The 20186-nt window shown below is 39.6% G+C and overlaps 1 long non-coding RNA gene across 1 annotated transcript; it reads right to left on the bottom strand.

Moving 5' to 3' along the window:
• Nucleotides 1-1450: 1450 nt before the first annotated feature.
• Nucleotides 1451-18937, bottom strand: LOC143857232 (uncharacterized). Its single transcript, XR_013238534.1, has 6 exons — nucleotides 18050-18937; nucleotides 5962-6195; nucleotides 5804-5836; nucleotides 5235-5323; nucleotides 4854-5114; nucleotides 1451-3260 (listed from the first exon to the last, which is right to left on the bottom strand). It is a non-coding gene; the product is annotated as an uncharacterized LOC143857232 (long non-coding RNA).
• Between the last annotated feature and the right edge of the window lie 1249 nt (nucleotides 18938-20186).

The raw sequence follows: 20186 nt of genomic DNA, 5'->3' as shown, positions 1-20186 counted from the left end.
TCCATTTGATAGGCACACCGTAGGATGATCCAAACTGTCGATTTGATGAGCCACAATGTAAATAGGCTGTTGACAAAAAATCGCTTCCATAGGATAATCCCAACCCTCTTATCTATAGAGGAACCGCACTTCTATAGATCAGAATGTCGGGATCATTCTATGGAAATGGTTTTTGGGCCACAATCTATTTACATTGTGGCCCATCAAATGGACGGTTAGGATCATCCTATGGTGTGGCCTGTATTTATTACTCTTATGTTGTACCCCATCAAATGAACGGTTTGGATCATCTTAAGGTGTGGCCCGTATAGGTACTTTTGAAAAATAATGGACTAAACGAGCTTGCACCATATAAAGTTTCCAAAGATTTAACGTTGCCTTTAGGGGAGAGATTTTAGGGGTTTCTAAGGGTAATAAAATGAAAGGAAAAATAGGTAAAGGATAAAATTAACAGCAATTTAAGGGACAAAATGGTAACATTGGTAATTATGAAAATTTTGGAGGGTTTCTTCTAGATATATTTGGATTGGGGAGGTTTCTGGTTGTTTTCCCTTTTTTCTCTTCTATTAGGAAGGTGAAAGGCTAATTTTAGTAGGTAATTGATATTCCCACAACCTGGATTCAATAATGGCACTACAACCTTAACTCTACACTTCTATAATTAGTTTTTAAGGGCATATACATATCTATTTAGTATTCTGGGCCCATGCTATGCGTGGATGTAAATTGATGTCCCCAAGCCATCAAAACATGAGGTGTAAAATGATGGGCCCACCCTAATGCATAGGTTTTTATAGAGATGATTGACCCCACAACATTAATAACATAAGGGGTAAAATGGTGGGCTTTACCATATGGTTTGGATAGAGATGGCGGCCCCCACCCTATGCATGAGTTTAGGGGGAGATGGTCGGCCCTCCACATCCAAACATGAGGTGTAAAATGGTGGGCCCCATCCATGCCGGGCGTGACTATAAAATATTGTGCCTCACCTCATCATCTGAGGTGGAAAATAGTGGGCCCATCAGATCAAAGTTTAAAATGGTGGCCCCACCCATGCTATGCTTTGGTAATAAAGTGTGAGGCCCCACTTTATCAAAACAAAACGTAACATGAGCCATGAGGCATAAAGAAAAGGTGTTTTCAGAACAAAACATAACATGAGGCATAAAGAAAAGTTTTTCCAGTAAAATATTTTCATTGGAAAGAGTTGGACTGACCATGGAAAGAAACATGCTTAGTATATACTAGTAAAAGTGCACGTGCATTAAGGCATTTACAACACAATTAGGTATTCATCATTTGTTTTTTAAGAAAACATGCAAACTACCTCAAAAGAAAACCTAGAAAAGATGAATGAAGAAAAGATGAATGAAAAGGCATGCTGTCATTAAAACATCATCGAAATCAAATTCCAACAAACCAAGACTGATGAAATAAAGCTGTGTGGTAGAAGAAAAAAAACACCATCTTATTCAATTTCTTTCTTCGGCTTACATGAAAAAATTCCTAATAGAACCTGCCTGGCACCCAATGCTCTTCGCGGGCTCTCTTTCTCAAGCATATGATGCTTGAGTTACCTACTTACCTCAGAGGCTCGGACAACGGCCCATAATAGTTGAGGGAAGCTCATACAATAAGAGATTTTACAGCACACTTGCACTTCATGTCTCTGATTGGAATGGTTTGGATCATATGATGTGTAGTTTATGTGCTATTTCATCTTCATGGCAGAGCCCACAATTTTAACCACTCCAATCATGCTGATATCATGCAATTAACCCAAACATCGTGTCTCACAAGTCTCTTAGAAAAAACACTCTGATAATGATTCTGCAAAACCCTTTATTTGCACACAATCTACAAAGAAATATATAAGGAATGCAATTCCATTAAAGTAAAACTATGAAATAGATCTAGACATGTTTCGGGTTTTCACCAAAATATATACTTTTCATGTCCAAGTTCACCTTTTGTTCATATTCCCTGCCCATAGATCTAGAGACTTTATAGCCCAAAATCAGTAACTTTAGTAAAAAAAAAGGGAACTCTAACCTGTAAATGCTTCCCAAAGTTCATCGAAAAATAACCTAAAAAAATTGAGAGAGTTGGCTTATTTCCATAAAGACCATTAGATAATCTTTGAAGATGTTTGTTTCATGTGATGGACTCAAATTTACGTTTAGGCGTTGAATTACAGACAGGGCATTAAATTTTTTCATAGTAATCAAAATCACCTCAAAACACGAGTAAATGAGACAAAAGAAGATAGAGTCATGGACTTAAGAACAGTAGAGCAAACAAAAGAAGGTGTGAAAGCTCATGTGTGTAATGTTGTGTGGCTTTCTCTTTAATTGTAGCTGTCATGCCAGAGACAGTCCTTCAACCTACAGAAAATGTTGAAACCAAGAGAAAAGCTACCTACTTCCTTTTCAATGATGGCAAAGTGAAGCTATAATTTCTAATGCAAATGTGTTTGTCTTCTATCCCTACATACCACATTAAATGATAATGAAATATAATGAAGGCCTAATCACATATGAATTCATAGTTACCAACAGTACACACAACTTGCAGATTAATATTTTTCCTGCAAAAAAAAAAACACCTAAAAACTGCGATAAATGAGAACATAAGGTATTAAAGTCCATAAAATAAAGGCACAACTGATTCAATTTAAATGTTGAAGAAGATACAATGAAACAAAATCCAAATGGTAGTAGTTATCTAATAGGATTAAAAAATGAGAACATTCTTGAAGCATTTTCTGCCTTTTCGACATGAGAAATTGAAGAACAAAGACAAAAAAGAAATGTATAAATTATTTAGAAATTTACTCTTTTTGGATTCAATAATCAAAATATAAAACATAAACTAAATGAGAAGGCACATTCTGCTGAAAATGAAGTGCATATCCAGATCTACTTACACCTATTTTATACATGAATTTCACATATTTACAGAAGCAAATAACAACAGTCCTCTATTATGTTGCATAGATCACACACGATATGTGTTGCTGCATGCAAATTGGCAACTCCTCTTCAACCTAGGACGTAGGATCCATGGAATGTCATAAAAGAAAGCAGGAAAAGAAGGAGCATACATCTAGCTATTGCCCCTATCCTTATTTTTGGTCTGACAAACCCATCATCAGTGGCCACCAAGTAAAAGCAAAAGTGACAACCTGCCTAGCATCCACTGCATTGTCAAACAATTGATTGGGAAGTGCAAGATTATGCACAGACTCATCAACTTCCCTGTCAGATTCATAAAAAAACATTGCAAAACTTAGTTACAATGATTGTAACATAGATCCGAAAATCATAAAAAATAAAAAATAAAAAAAAAATCAGCCAGTTTTAAGGCCTGTTGATCAATGTAGAGTCCTCCATATATTGGGATGACTATTTGCAGCCTTGCATACCTCTAATGTGCAGCATATGAGAGTTTATCTAGCAAAAAGAACTTGTAAAGGCTTCCCAAAATCTATCGAAATAGAACCTAAACAAATTTGAGCCAGTAGTCCTAAAAAATCACTTGATTTAGTGTTGTAGATAAGGAATAGAAAAGATCATATGCAATGCATCATATATCATTTTAAAATAAGGTGAAGTTTGACACAAAGATACAAAAATACAACATGATTACATTGATTGGTTTCTGAACAATTAGTAAAAGTGCCAACCAGTTAAATCACATAAAGGGTCTTTACACAAGTAAACATAACATACATAAGAAAACCATAAAGAGCCATTCAGGAATAAACCATTCAGGCTTAACAAAAGAAGATCTCACAGGAAGGCCATAAATTATGATTAGGGAAGGCTACAGTCCGGAAGGAACGAATTGATCTATTTAATGATGTAAAAAACTCTTTTTGGAAATATTGTTGAAGGAAAGTATTGGTCCATTTAATGTGCAGAAACCCTTTACCACTTGAGTGTTTAACATGAACAATTTGTCTCCCAATTTCATCTATGAATTATGTTCATAAAAATCCAGCTATCCTGTTGAAGGGAAGAGAAGTGGACTTGGTTGTCAATGTGTTGTCTAAAATAAGTGGATTCTCCATTTGCATGTCTCAAACTCTCTGTCATTTGTGGAAGCCCACTGTTGTCTCAAGCAGCATGTTTACTGGTTGACATTCACATAAGCCCCTTTGGATAACGAAAAAGGCTCGTGATCTGACAAGTCTCAGTGTCCACTTGGGAAAGCCCAAGGCACAATCAGATGCAAATTTTACCTTACTGTTGGATTCTCAATTTATACACTGACTCAATGAAGATTGCTTGAGGAAACTGTATTCTAGTATTTCTTCTCCTCTCTTATATCTTAATAATTGAATAATTTAGTTTGGATATGTTTTGAAGTGAAAAAACTCTTCTTTCGTTCTAGTGTTGCATTTGGTATTAATGTGTAGCTGTATTTTCTTTTGGGTACATTATTTTGAAAGCCAGACTCAAATCCCAATGAAGTTGTGTCTGGTGTTATGAAACTAACAAAACTCCACATGAGTACCAGTTAACTCAGTTACCAAATAACCAACACCTCAAAGAAACCATAGGCACCCAGTCAGAGATAATTGAAGATAAAAACCAAATTTAGCCCAAGCTACTCTTGCGATCCCACTAACCATGAAAAATACACAAGACCACAAAAATTTAAAAACCCACTTTCCAAAAAAGGAATCATATAAACACAAAACCAACATAGTTTTTCTTCAAGAATTTTGAATTAGTCGAAATATTTTGCAACGAGAGAGATGAGAAGCAAGGAAATTACAAGCAGAGCTTTGCCATGAATAGAATTCATAAACAGTAAAAAACCAATGGATCAACAAGCTTAAGTACCTAAAATCATCAATCTGTGTAACGCTCCCTTTCCCTTGTGGTGCATTGCTTGCCAGGAAGATCATGCAGGTCTACAGACTCACTGCTAGAGAAAGAAGCAGTTCTATTCTGAATAGATGCCCCAGTACGTGTGTGATTCGTGTCGAAGGGCTTCCTCCTAGTAACTTGTGACTCCATGACGGAGTACCAGCAAAGAAGACCACATTTGAAATCCCCATATGCATGGACAATGAACCAAAAGCAGAATCATCTGAATGTAGACTACAAAAGAAGTTTATAAAAAAAAATGAGAAGGCATAAAATAAAAATCAAACAAGTAAAACGGATTTTATGATATTCATAAATACAAAATGACTAAGGAAATCCAAAAATAGTACTTACCGATCGAATGTTTCTCTAATCCACTATAGAAATAGGAGATTACCTTCAGGCAAGTTCGTGAGATTCTCTCCAAGGAAAGTCATGCCTAACTGAAAGAGATAGAGACTGAGAAGTTAAAAACGTAGAGTGTGTTTGTGTATTACCATACTAAAATTCCACCCACAAGAAATGCATATTTTCAGTTAGTAGATTCAACTGAAGATGCAATAAGTGAAATAAGCGGGTCTCGTCTCTCAGATCCATGAAAAAAACAAAATGTTGCCACAAAGAAGTTCTAATATGAAAAACCAGCAAAATCAAACCTCCAATAATATAAAAAATAAAATACACAAATGATAAAAAAAGAACAAAATAAAAACATTCAATCTGTATATCAAAAACCCTATAGGAAAACAGAATTGGAGAAAACAAAAGAGAACACAATGACATGAAGAAAATTTTGGAAAAAAAAGAATACAAAACATTCAATCTATGTATCAAAAAACCTACAGGAAACCAGACATGCAGGAAAAATAAGAGAACACAATGACAAAGAAAATAAATTAAATTAAATAAGGAGAAATCCTAACTTGGATCGCACTGCTGGTAAAATTCTTCAACATCTGCATCAACCATAAACATTCAAAAACCCTAAAAAAAAAACTAAAAGGAAAATGAAAATGAAAAAACCTTAAAATATAAAAAGTAGAAAAACAGCCAGTGGTGAGAGCTTTAATCAAGAAATTACCAAGATTCTTGGTACGATGGTGTTGGCGATGGAGATGAAACCGAGCTCGAGAAGAAGAAATCCAGGCAGAGAGAAGAGGGGGAAGGTTTTGCTAAAAGCCGCATGTAACACGTATTCTATTAGCGGACAAACCAACCGAGACGACAAGCGCAGATGAAAACGCGTGGCATGGTGAAGATTATAGGTGGCAGGATATTTACCGATATCTTTAAGATGCGAAATGGCGAATATACCCTGCCAAAATTGGATAGAGTGGGAAAATTTAAGAAAACAAGGGTATGGAATTTTCTTAAAAGATGGTTGACGAAATTTCGGTGGTTTAGGCTTTTAGAATAGAAAGAATTAATAGATAGATAGATAGATTGTACTACCGAGCCTTGCCGTTAAAAAAAAATTATTTTCCAAAATGGTTGTCCTTATCGAAAACAATCTATAATATATTTTTTTAGGGGCTTGTATGAGGCATTGAGGCGCCATTATACAGACTGAGTTTGGGTTTTATTTAGAAAACTTGGAAAGGGTGTTGTTATTAAAATGGATCCAAAGGTTATTAGCCTAAATTGGATAATATTCCCTTGAAATCCAACCAATGGAACAAGACTATTGATTAGGTGGATTTAAGCCTAGGGGAAATTCCTCCAATTAGCATGTCTTAAAAAAGAATTGTTCGTCAGAGGGAGGAATCTTAGAAGATCTTCATGTATTCATTTCCTCCCTAAAAATTTTTGTTATTAATGGATTTTCCATTGGATGATAGGATAAGTAATTAAGGTGAGATATCGTTTGGGAAATCCTGCCAACTAATTGGGAAGATTGAAAAAGATTTCAGGAGAAGAATAAGAAATGGATTTTGAAATAAGTTACCTCAGTATTTGCTCTTCCTTTTATTGGCTAAGCAAATATAAGATTAGACACGAAGCTTTTTTTTAGGAAGCCAATCAACTCGTTTAACATAAGAGATTTTAGAAATTTTTGGGGGAAAGATTACACGCCAAGCTACCATATAAGAACGAGTGAATCTCATTTCTAATAGGCCATGAGAATTGGGAGATCATATGAGATCTTCTTCAGTTTGCAAGATAAGGTATTTGTGAATTGGGAGGCCTGATTAGAAAGGGGGATTAAGGGTTGAGATTAAGATCACAAGGATATGATTGGCTATGGGTTGGTGACTCATTGTCACCCATAAAGGAAACGTCCATAGTCAGATTTCTATTATGGGTGCTAGTGAATTCATTGGAGTTGAACGTCCACTGTTGGCCTAAGAAGTTCCTACGTTATCTTTTAGTTACTGCCGAGCATAGGTATGAAGAAGGCGTTATTATATAGAATAGAATGACCCAAGTTTAATTAAATTCGTGAGTTCCTTGTGAAAGGAAAATTTTGGGGCCATGTAGTGTTGGTCGTGTTAGAATAGTGCCATAAAAGCTAGTACATTTCGTATATCATTTCACATTGATACTAATAAAGGAATAATTTCTTGACATGTAATAAGTAATATATGATTGAATATGTGTGATGTGCTTGTTATTCGTCACAGATTCGTCCTTAGGTAGCAAAGTAGGAATACCATGCTCAAGGATTCACAGATCCTAAGGAGCAAGGAGATATTATATACGAGTTCTTTGCAGACCTTAACGGTTCCTAGTTGGGGTCGACATTGGGCATCTCCTCCTGTACGGGCTGGGGTCGAGATTGGACATCTCCTCCTGTACACAAACAGCACCAGCCAGCACCAGTCTTGCCAACATGCACGTATCGTAGAGTGGCTTATTTCAGTCACTTGGGTAGTGAACCCTAAGCAAGAAGAGTGAGTGCGACAATAGGGATTGCGCACTGAACACGATCACACTAGAATAGCATGTGGACAGGAGTTTGTAAGGCTATTCTACAGGATATCACCCTTTACATGTCCTTAGACCAGAGGGGTCATATTGGTCTATGGGCCAAGTATAGATTCTTGGTCTATCTAACCATGGTTCACCTATTGGTCATCAGAGGGTAGTACTAGAGTCTTGGACAAACCCACGAGGGCGAGGCTAATAGTGATACCCGACATGGAATTCTCCACCCCAACTACGGGGTTATCAACTACAGTTTCGATCAGAGCAATAGGCCTATAAAATAGCTTGGCCAAGCAGATTTGATAAATGGTTTATCAAATGTTTTATTAAAATATGTATTTGAAATAATTTTGCAAATGCATTTGTGGGCCCTAACTGATTGACTGGAAGGTATACCACGAGTGGGCCCGGAGGGTAGTAGTTGTCCACCCCCATTAGGACTTAACTCAGTAGATGTCGAATGGGAAAAGGACTTGCACATATTAGATGTGATCAGCGGTATGATGATTTCACGGTCATCTTCAAGGTTACGTCTTGATGGATGTAAGCCCAAGGGTACAACTCACCAATGTTTTGATGATCAACAAACTCAAATTGATGGTAGTTTGCTTGGCTTCTCTAGTGTTGTGATTTAGACAGAATATATCAAAGTCAACACTTGAAATAAGAAGAACAAGGGCACAACTTGGAGAAAGTCAAGCCTTGGTGGTTCTCCTACAACTCTTAAAGTTCGTTGAAGAATCAAGGAAATCACAAGCACAAAAGCAAAGATAGAAGACTATCCCAAGTCAAGGAACAACTCATGCGATCGCACAAGAAGATTAGAGATCAAGAAGACTCAAAGTTCCTTATTTCTTAGAATGCATTAGAGTCTTCTTGACATTAAGTAATTGCATGAATTCATGTTTTTAAAATCTTTTCAAAACCATTTCAACAAACTCAAAAAGGTATTTGAAAACATTAGTCAAAAGCCCAAAGACCATGGCCCAAAGCCCTAAAGATTCAAAGTCAAAACCAAGTTTTCAAAACAGGGCCAGTCGACAGGGGTCTCTCGGGCGACCGCGGGATGGATGCTGGAAGCCTAGCATCTACCCAACAAAAGCGGGCCGGTCGACCGAGGCTACCCCGATCAACCGCAAATAGGCTTCTGAAAATCCAGAAATCATCTAGAAAGGTCTTGACTATCGACCGCCCTAGAATCGGCCGACTGCGGATAGGTTTTGAATAAAATATTAAAATGTCCAAAAGGCCCTCGAGGGCAACCGTGACAACCCCAGTCGACCGCGAAGGTTCAAGATTTCAAAATAAAAAAGATCGCCCGATAAGGGCGAGCGACAGTGACACCCCGGTCGACCGCCCCCGTCTGGCAAAATAGTTGTTGGGGCTTGCACGAGTTATTTTTTTTGGCCCGTTTATTACGGCTTTGCCCCCAAACGGTAATATTATTGCTAGGGCTATTAATATTCTATCATAGACCTTCAAAACACCCTTTTGAAATATTTTTTATGAAACCCTAGAGCTTTTAATCTTCAAATCAAAAGGACTCTTCTTCAACCTCTTGAACATTAAATTTGTGCATTTACTTCTTGTCAAGAAGCACTCCATAGAGCATTTAGTTGTAATCATTGGGAGTAATTGTAAGCATTGAGAGTTGTGTATTTGACTTTAAGAGGCTTGAGAGTTTTTCTTCTTTCTTTTATTATATATACCCGAATTGTCCCCTTTCAAAAATTTGTTCCCCTCTAAAAATGAACGGCATTTTTGTCCGTGAGAATTAGACAAAAATTAGGGCTTCTTTAAGAAAGCCTATAAATACACATCTTAGAAGAATTTTACAGCCATTAAGAAACCCTAAACGGTTTTCTACAGCACTAAGAGAGGATTTTCGTGAGAAAGAAAGAGAAGAACAAGTTTTTGAACAAGAAAGTGAAGAATGAGGTAAGAATTATGTTCTTCTTTGGGTTATGTTTTTAGAAACCCTAAAACAAAGATTAGGTGATCTCGAAAAGATAAAAGTGGAGGTTTTGATTTTTGTTTAAGATATGATCAAGGATTGATCTTCGATTCCTTAGGGTTTGCTTTGTTCCAGAATCCGTAATGAATCTAGGATCGGATTGTTTTGACTTTTGGAAGTTTTGCCTCCGAGGGTTAAAGTACAAGTTTAGATAATTTTTTGATAATTATGTGTATCGATTCAGAGCGTGAAATTGGGTTTAATGGATTCTTCTCGTCGATACGAGTCCAACGGATCCAACCACGCACGAATCGGAGTTAAATGAGAAAGATATGGCCTTTTGAAGTTTTCGGGACGAATCTGGAATTCTGCTGGGAAAAACCCAGTCCACGATATTAAGACTTCCGAAGGGGGACCAGTAGAATTTTTTAAATCCAGTCCGCTACCTTAGGACTTCAGAAGCATATCTTAGGACTTCCGAAGGGACGTCCGAACGCTGAAATGTAGTGAAAACTTCGAAAAACCATAACTTCTTCGTTTCTCATCCGTTTTCGACCCTCATGTATTCTACGGACATGCCGGAAACTTGTTCTTTCTGTTAAAAATAGTTTCAAAAAGTTTTGAAGACCCTATAATGATGATAATTCTAGAATACTAAAAAGAACCATAAGATGGGTTACCGTGCCTTTTCCTATTGGACACTAAAGGGTGTCTTGTGTTAGTGAAAGGACATACATGCCTAATAGGACTGAAACTGATGATGAAACTCATGAAAAATGTTCATACTATTGATTGTAGATGATTAAGGTGAATTTGAAAAGGAAAATATATGTCATTGTAGGTACGTAATTTCGTACTACTTTAGTAATATGATTCTCCATTGAATGATATGCCTTTTTGATTTGTAACTCTCTAGTCTCTTTGAATATGTGAACCATGTGATAACCTTAGCCTTTAATTTGGGTTTTGCATGCTTATCCTTTATTGAATACAATCTATTGAAGTTTGTACTCATCGATAGCCTACGGTTTTCGCATTGAATATGCGACCCTTTTGATACAAGAAACTTTTGATCATTGTATACCCAACTATTCTGAAAATCTTATGGAACCAATGTGAACCACAATATTTGAAACTTTGTACATACCTTTCGACTTTGTGTATATGTGGACACCTTTTGTGAGGCTTAGGTATATATGTGAACTATAAGAGCCGCACCAATGGGGGTTTTACGTTGGCTTTTGGGTCCCGTCAGTGGGTGCTAGACGCTGACCCAGTCGACAGGTATATGAACTCAGAAACTAGTTTCGAACCGCGGGCAGTCGAATAACATAACTTTCTTTTTGAGCTAAGCTGATGACCTTTGGGTGATTTCATACCTTTTGATCGCTTTCAGTGATCTCTTAAGACTTTGGAATATGACTTTGTAAGTTTGTTTCTCAGGTATGACTTTTGAATATGACCTTTGGGTGGCTTTGTATCACGCCCCAAACCCCACCCTGGGCATAGGACATGACAGTGCCGTATACTTGCAAAGCAAGCTCTACAAGTATACAAGAATAGCAGAAAATATCAGATCCAAGCATAAAAATAAGCTAAACTTAAATAAATTTAGCAATATCTCTTACAAGTTTCACATAACACTCACTGTCTATATCACAGGAAGAATTCCAGAAACTTCTAATTATATCTAGAATAACGTAGAAGATTCTGGAATGTTCAACAATGTTCTAAGCATCTCTAGAATTATGTAGAGTGCTCTAGAATCTTCTAGACCCTCTAGAATTATGTAGGTTATTCTAGAACCTTCTAGAACTTAGTAGAAGGCTCTAGAAGTGGGAATGTATGAATATTCTAGAAGAGGGTTAGACATTTTGTAAAAGAATATACTTGAAATATTCCTAGAATAATCTAGAGAAAGAAGTATGTAGAAAGGGATCTAGAATGATCCCTTATGGCCTATAAAAGGGGAAGAACCCCTCATTTGTGAACAATCTCAGAAAGTTGTAAGCATTCTTCAACTAATAGAAGCTCTCTTTCTATACTCTTAAGTGTTCTTCTAGCATTCCCCTAGTTGGGTAGAAGGCTGACTTGTGCTAAGCATTGGAGTGCTAAGTGCAAGTGCCGCACGGTTTTAGCTAACGAAATTACTAAGCCCGTGACAAGTGGTATCAAAGCCAAGTTCACGTGGGGACATGATGGAAAGCAAGATGGAAGCCATGGCGAGCCACAAGATTGTTGAAGTGCCGGTTGAGGGGCAACCTAATGTTGCTGCCCTGACCAAGTCCAAGAAGGGTGGTGGTCGGTCGAAGGAGGTGTCGAAGGACCCTATGGCATCGGTGGAGGCACGATTGGCTAAGGTAGAGCTTACCGTGGCTGATGGGAAAGATCAGCTCGAGGATTTGGACCGACGCTTTGAGGAGCTCGAGGAGGGGAACAAAGAGCTTCGGTACCTTGAACTCCATCTCTGACATGCTGAGGGAAGAGATCCAAGGCTTCCAAGACCGAGTTCTCAGTGAGCTTGAGACCATGCGTGGGGAAATAGAGGATGTGAAGGCGGATTGGGCGCTATGCAAAAGAGCAGTGACTAGTGGTGTGGTCACTACCCACTCAACCCCCAAGATTGATGTACCCAAGCCTAAGGGCTACCATGGGTCAAGGAATGCAAGGGAGATTGATAACTTTCTTTGGAGCCTGGAGCAATATTTCGAAGCCATGACCATTGATGACCAAGGTAAAGACAGCTCCGCTTTACCTCCACGATACAGCGGCTTTGTGGTGGCAACGACGACATGCCGATATCGAGAGAGGTACGTGCTCTATCGAATGTTGGGATGATTTCAAGAAGGAAATTAAGAAGCAATTTCACCCCGAGAATGTTGAGTATGAGGCCCGTGGTAAACTTAGACGTCTACCCCATAAGGGGACTATCCGGGACTATGTGAAGGAGTTTTCGGAGCTCTTGCTTGAGATCCCGAATATGTCTGAAAAGGATTCCCTCTTTACCTTCATGGATGGACTCCAACCATGGGCCAAGCAAGAGTTACAACGTCGTGGTGTGTAAGACCTTGCATCGGCTATGGCGATGGCAGAATCCTTAATTGAATTTTCTAGGAGGGGGGATTCCTCTAAACCTAAGGGACCGACCCACAAGGGCAAAGGTAGGGGAGGAGACAAGGGCAACTACGACCATAAAGAAGGTCAGTCAAGGCCACCAAAGAGCAAGGGAAAGTACCACCAGGACAGCAAGGGTGGTGGTGACAAGCATAAGGCCCCATTGGCATGCTTCTTGTGTAGTGGGCCACATCGGGCAATGGATTGTCCAAAGAGGGGGAGACTCACTGCGATCATCCAGGTGGAGGAGGAGAAGCCAACCTAGGAGGAGACGCGCATGGGTTCTCTCCAAATCCTCACTGCAATCAAGGGCAAGGTGGAAGTCCTAAAGACTATTTCTAAGGGACTTATGTATGTAGAAGCTCACGTGGGAGAAAAGTCCAGCCATGCTTTGGTGGACACTAGGGCAAGCCATAACTTTGTTGCTAAGGGTGAAGCAGAGAGATTAGGTCTCAAGGTCTCAAAGGAAAATGGTTGGATCAAGGCAGTTAACTCGGAGGCCAAGCCTATGTCTGGTGTAGCACGCGGAGTGAAGCTGCGCATCGGAGAGTGGCAAGGTGATGTTAACTTCTCTGTGGTTCCTATGGATGATCACTCTATGGTGCTGGGCATGGAGTTCATGGAGAGTGTCAAGGCATTCTCTATCCCCTTCGCTAATTCTATGTGCATCATGGAGGAGGGAACAACATGCATGATTCCTGCAACCAAGGGGTCTAGCAAAGGCCCTAAGATTCTATCAGCAATACAATTCTCCAAAGGTGTAAGGAAGAAAGAAGCCAGTTACCTTGCTACTTTGCGAGAGGTGACAACCCAGGCACTACCTTGCATGGAAGGTATACCAAGGGAGATACAAGCTGCCCTTGAGAAAAACAAGGACATGATGCCCAAGGAGCTTCCTAAGAGACTACCACCTAGGCGGGAGGTAGATCACAAGATAGAGTTGGAACCGGGTGCCAAACCCACTGCCATGGTACCTTACCGCATGGCACCCCGGAGCTAGAGGAGCTTCGGAAACAATTGAGGGAGTTACTTGATGCACGATACATCCAACCCTCCAAGGCTCCTTATGGGGCATCGGTGTTGTTCCAAAAGAAGCATGATGGGTCGCTGCGGTTATGCATAGACTACCGAGCGCTCAACAAGGTGACGGTGAAGAACAAGTACCCCATCCCTCTCATTGCCGATTTGTTCAATTAGCATGGCGGAGCACGGTATTTCACTAAGCTAGACTTGAGATCGGGGTACTACCAAGTGAGGATAGCCGAAGGAGATGAGCCTAAGACCACATGCGTAACAAGGTATGGCTCTTACGAGTTCCTGGTTATGCCTTTTGGCCTCACGAATGCACCAGCCACATTCTGCACTCTCATGAACAATGTCTTCCATCCTTTCCTAGATCGATTCGTTGTTGTCTACTTAGATGACATAGTGGTGTATAGCACCACATTAGATGAGCATGTTGAGCATTTGAAACAAGTCTTCCAAGTATTACGAGAAAACCAACTCTATGTGAAAAAGGAGAAATGCTCATTTGCCCAAGAGGAGGTGACTTTCTTGGGGCACAAGATTGGCGGTGGTAAGCTAAGAATGGATGAAGGCAAAGTGCACGCCATACAAGAGTGGATGCCTCCCACTAAGGTCGCAGAGTTATGCTCACTCCTTGGCTTGGTTAACTACTATAAGCGCTTCATCAAGAGCTACTCGGCAAAGGCAGCTCCATTGACAGATCTCTTGAAGAAAAACCGCCCTTGGGAGTGGACGGCCGCATGCCAACGAGCCGTTGAAACAATGAAAAAGGCTGTCATGGAGGAACCTGTCCTGGCTCTTCCTGACCACACCAAGCCTTATGAAGTACACGCAGATGCGTCAGACTTTGCAATAGGAGGAGTTCTAATGCAAGATGGCCATCCCATTGCGTATGAGAGCCGAAACCTCAACGACGCAAAACGACGGTACACAGTGCAAGAGAAAGAGATGACCGCTGTTGTACATTGCTTGAGAGCATGGCGACATTACTTATTGGGCTCCAAGTTCGCGGTGAAGACGGACAATGTTGCCACAAGTTACTTTCAGTCCCAGAAAAAGCTAAGTCCCAAGCAAGCACGGTGGCAGGACTTCTTAGCAGAATTTGACTACACCCTGGAATACAAGCCAGGGAAAGTGAACTTAGTAGCAGATGCTCTGAGTCGTAAGGCCGAGCTTACTGCATTGAGTCATCCCAATTGCCAACTACTAGATCGGGTAAGGAAGGGTTGCAGCATGACCCGACGGCCAAGACTATCATCGATTATGCGAAAGAAGGGAAGACGCGACGGTTTTGGCTAAAGGGTGATTTGCTCTACACGAAGGGGGACAGGCTCTATGTTCCTAAATGGGGGAATCTCAGGCGAGACATTCTCAAAGAATGTCATGATACCAAGTGGGCTGGACATCCCGGATTGCACCGGACTCTAGCCCTTGTAGATGACATATGCTATTGGCCTCGAATGCGTGATGATGTGGAGGCCTATGTGAAGACTTGTCATGTGTGCCAACAAGACAAAGTGGAGCACCACTCTCCAGCAGGCTTACTTGAACCACTACTAGAGCATCCATGGGCAAGCATCTCTATGGACTTCATCACTAAACTGCCAAAGTCAGAGGGTTGTAGTAGCATCATGGTAGTAGTTGACAGATTCTCCAAGTATGGTGTGTTCATACCAGCTCCAACAGAATGCACAGCAGAAAAAGCGGCTAGGTTATTCCTAAAGAACGTGGTGAAGTATTGGGGAGTTCCTAAATCCATCATCAGCGACCGAGACTCACGCTTCATAGGCCGATTCTGGACAGAACTCTTCAAACTCATGGGAACGGATCTTAAATTCTCTACTAGCTACCACCCCCAAACAGATGGGCAAACCGAGCGGGTGAATGCATTGTTGGAGATGTATTTAAGGCACTATGTGAGAGAAAACCAACGAGATTGGGCCAAGTTGCTGGATGTTGCCCAATTCTCCTATAACTTGCAACAAAGGGAATCAACAAGCCATAGTCCGTTCGAGCTTGCCACAGGACAACAACCTCTAACGCCACAAGCAGTTGCTACGGGTTACGCGGGAAGTAGCCCAACTGCTTATAAAATGGCCAAGGGGTGGCATGAATAAGCAGACATCGCACAGTCCTACTTAGAGAAGGCATCTAAGAAAATGAAGAAGTGGGCTGACAAGAAAAGGCGTGCGGTGGAATACCAAGTGGGTGGCCATGTCTTAGTAAAGGTTTTAGCACACCAAAGGTCACAACAGAACCTGCACAAGGGGTTGGCAAGGAGATATGAAGGTCCTTATAAGATAATTAAGCGCATAGGCAAAGCCGCTTACCAACTCCAATTGCCGCCTGAGCTAAAGATTCAAGGAAGAACATACGACGAGGGCGTCGCCAGATTAAGTGGGGGAGAATTGTCACAGGAAGAATTCCAAAAACTTCTAATTATATCTAGAATAACGTAGAAGATTCTGGAATGTCCTAGAATGTTCTAAGCATCTCTAAAATTATGTAGAGTGCTCTAGAATCTTCTAGACCCTCTAGAATTATGTAGGTTATTCTAGAACCTTCTAGAACTTAGTAGAAGGGTAGAAGGCTCTAGAAGTTGGAATGTATGAATATTCTAGAAGAGGATTAGACATTTTGTAAAAGAATATACTTGAAATATTCCTAGAATAATCTAGAGAAAGAAGTATGTAGAAACGGATATAGAATGATCCCTTATGGCCTATAAAAGGGGAAGAGCCCCTCATTTGTGAACAATCTCAGAAAGTTGTAAGCATTCTTCAACTAATAGAAGCTCTCTTTCTATACTCTTAAGTGTTGTTCTAGCATTCCCCTAGTTGGGTAGAAGGCTGACTTGTGGTAAGCATTGGAGTGCTAAGTGCAAGTGCCTACGGTTTTAGCTAACGAAATTGCTAAGCCCGTGACAGTCTAACTGATCAGCTGAAACTAAAAGATCTCCAAAGTTAAGCCTCGATTTCCTCGTTCGCCTCAAGAGGATCAAACTCTGAAAATGTTATAAACCATAGTCAACTGAAAAGCTCAGTACATAATAAAGCACTACTCTAAGTGTAGGTCTAAGCATGCCAAGGCTCAATAAGGGTCAAACAGAAAGGTCAGAGCTGAATATTGTAAGTCTCAAACAGAAAGAGTGGGTATAACGATAATCGAAAGAGCATATCAAAACAGAATACTGAATGGAGGTGTAGTCAAAACTAAATAGTATCAAACAGTAATCAAAGCTAGTATCAAAATAGAAGTCAAACCAAGAATCAAAACAGAAACCAAAGCCAAAAAGGGTGTCCAGAATATCAGAACAATAGTCAATGCCAAAGGGTGTTCGGAATTCAAAGTTCAGAATGCAAACTCCACTTCGAGATCATCGGCTTAGTCCAAAACGCAAGTTATTTTCACCCTGACTGCCCATGAGTCCAAAAAGCGTTTTATTGCTTACACCGACCGCCCATGGTGTTGGAACTAGTTCCTCAAACTTCAGATACAAGTCAATAGAGCCAGCGTTTTATCCCACTGACAGGCCAAAAGTTCCAGTCTACTATCCCCACGGTGGGTCCAGAAATTGCCAATTGTATTACCCCATATGGCAGGGTCCAGAAATAACCCAAGCCTCTACCAAAGTGTCCACAAACAGAAGGTGAATCCAAAGTCCATAGTAGATAGTTCCAAAGGTCTAGATAACAGATCCAAAGTCCAGAGTCCAAAATAGATATTTTCCAAAGGTTCAGGTGTCGTATCAAAGGTTCGTAACAAACTGGAATAACCAAAGCAATGGTGGTAACAAAAGCAATATGAGTCCAAACAGATGGCATCGAAGAGTTCATAAGGATGAGTGTCAAAGCTCAGCAAAAGGGTTCCATAAGGGTTTCAGAAGTTCACTTTACAGGTAAACTCAACAATATCGTGGCAAAGACAAAAATCAAAGTAATCCATATCGGTACAAAGCCAATGTGTCCATATCAAAACAATATCATAACAAAACTGAAATCAAATGGTATATAGGATAATAAGAATAGCATGCTAGACCCAAGTGATAACTGAAATCGTATAGGTACAAATCGGAAGTACACAAATAATAACATATGTAATCAAAGAGAATGGATTAACTGTTTACCCAAAGTAGTACGTTATTACGTACCTCGATGAAGGGTGTCTTCCTCTAATTCACCATAAGGATTTATTTCCTCGAACCGATGACTCCGGCGCCCACTATGGATGCCGACAATCAGATCACCCTCTGATTCCACTCTTTTCTCTTCTGCTTTCTTTCTTACATAATTTCTTGACTTGAATACTACTGTTGGTATACGGGTTTCTCTTCCAGCTCCATATGGTTTCAAACTAATCAAGAGAGAGAACATACTAGAACTTGAGTTTCCGCAGCTCCAAAAAGGGCACCTACGGCTTCCTCTTCCAATAGAGATTCATAGCCCAATAATTTAACAATTTACATACCATTTGAAGAACATGGCAAAAGTGACGATGATCTACACAAATTAATGCTTTGAAGACACTGATTCATATTGACCTAGCTCACTAAAAAGATCAATGGCAATGCGGGGGGTGCGCATATCAATTCCTATCAAAGATGAATTAACGAATGGATGTGAAAAAGATAGCAAGGCAAGATGGTCAAAACGAGGTATCCCTTTTTCCCAAAAGCCTCTGCAAAACTTTCCTTTATCCGATTGTATACAAGCCCTGGCAATCCAATTTCTTCTAATACTTCATCTAGACTCTAGGAAGGATATGAGGGATTTGCAAGAGCTGACTCTCGACTCTATTTCTAGGCAAGTCAAAAGAAGCACACGTTTCCATCACCCTTTGAGCACATCTCAAAGAGTCCAAGGAGGAAGGGATACATGTCCCTCTCCCTAAAATTAATAAATTTCAAACCATCCTTTCATATTCCCTACGAGTTACACTAACCGCATCGCCGCTTGTTTTGATAATAGAATCTCCTACGAGTTACACTAACCTACTTTGAGAAAAATTAGGAGAATTTCAATGGACGGATACACATCTTGGCCAACACTCCAAGATACCTTCCCTTCTATGCCTCTTCACTTATTGCATAGATTTCAAGGTAGAAAACTTCCCAAAATATATTCTTACTCTTTCTAAACGTTTTAAGGCCATTAATTTAGGCGCTTAGTAGTAATACTAATAATACCTCCACTCTCATTCGTACTGGAAACCCCATTTTGTGTGTTAACGACTTTTAACTCATTGTGATATCAACACCCCTACCAGTGAACTGTAGCCAATGAATGAGTAACCTAGTATTAATGTGTAGACATTAAAGTAGCATATGAATTAGTCTGATTAAAATTAGATGGTGATTAGAAGAGGGGCCCACCTGCTCAAGAAAATGACCAGCTTGGTGGAATCATCCCATTTCCACCGTATTGTGATGGACTCTTGGGGATGTTCATAACTGGAATAGTAAAACACGAATAAGTTATTCTTGGGATTGCTTATCCTACTTTTACAATTTTATCAAGAAATCAATCTTGTCCTTTGTTCTCTACTTTTGTTATTATAATATTTTATCCAAGGACAAAATAAACAACAACCAACACCCCTTAAAAGTTTACTAATGAGATTTAAGTTCAGTTTTGATAATGACACCCATAAGGAAATTTTTTGGTAATAACAACAATAATAATTATGATGATAATAATAGAGATCCCTAATGGTGGGACGGGATATTACACTTTGTACCTTTGATTGCTGTTGGTAATCTTTTGAAACTTTGTGACTTCTCTCTATTGGGATCCTCTTTGATGTGACTCTTTGAAATATGATTTTGAGGACTTTGTTTCTCAGTTATTGTATTTGTACCAAGCACCTCATCTGTAGCTTTTGCTATCTTCGTTTACCTAATGATTATCTTCAGTGATCCTCCGTATATTATGACCCTTTTGTTGTGACACTTTGACCTATGCCTTTATGGACCTTACTCTTTAATATTGAATTTGTGTTATCTATCTCACTTGTGGCTTATATCATTTTATTCTGTCACGAACCTCTCTTTGTAGCATGCTTTTGACCCCACTTTTTTGGTGCGTCATTATGTACTGAGCTTTTCAGCTGACTGTGGTTTAACAATTTTTCAGCTTTTGAATCCTCATGGGAATCTCAGGGAAGTGCAATTGCATCATCAGCTATTGGAGTTTATTAAATCTAGCATTGTGAGTATTTGTGATAGTAAGATTTTGTTCTAAATTTATGTAAGAGAGTATTGTTTAGTTTATGTTAAGAGTGGTTCTGAT

Source organism: Tasmannia lanceolata, unplaced genomic scaffold (assembly GCF_043159265.1).
Source record: "Tasmannia lanceolata isolate RefF3 unplaced genomic scaffold, GAP_Taslan_0.1 ptg000024l, whole genome shotgun sequence".
NCBI lineage: Eukaryota > Viridiplantae > Streptophyta > Magnoliopsida > Canellales > Winteraceae > Tasmannia > Tasmannia lanceolata.
The sequence above is the reverse complement of the archived record's forward strand: the minus strand, read 5'-3'. Positions and strand labels throughout refer to the sequence as shown.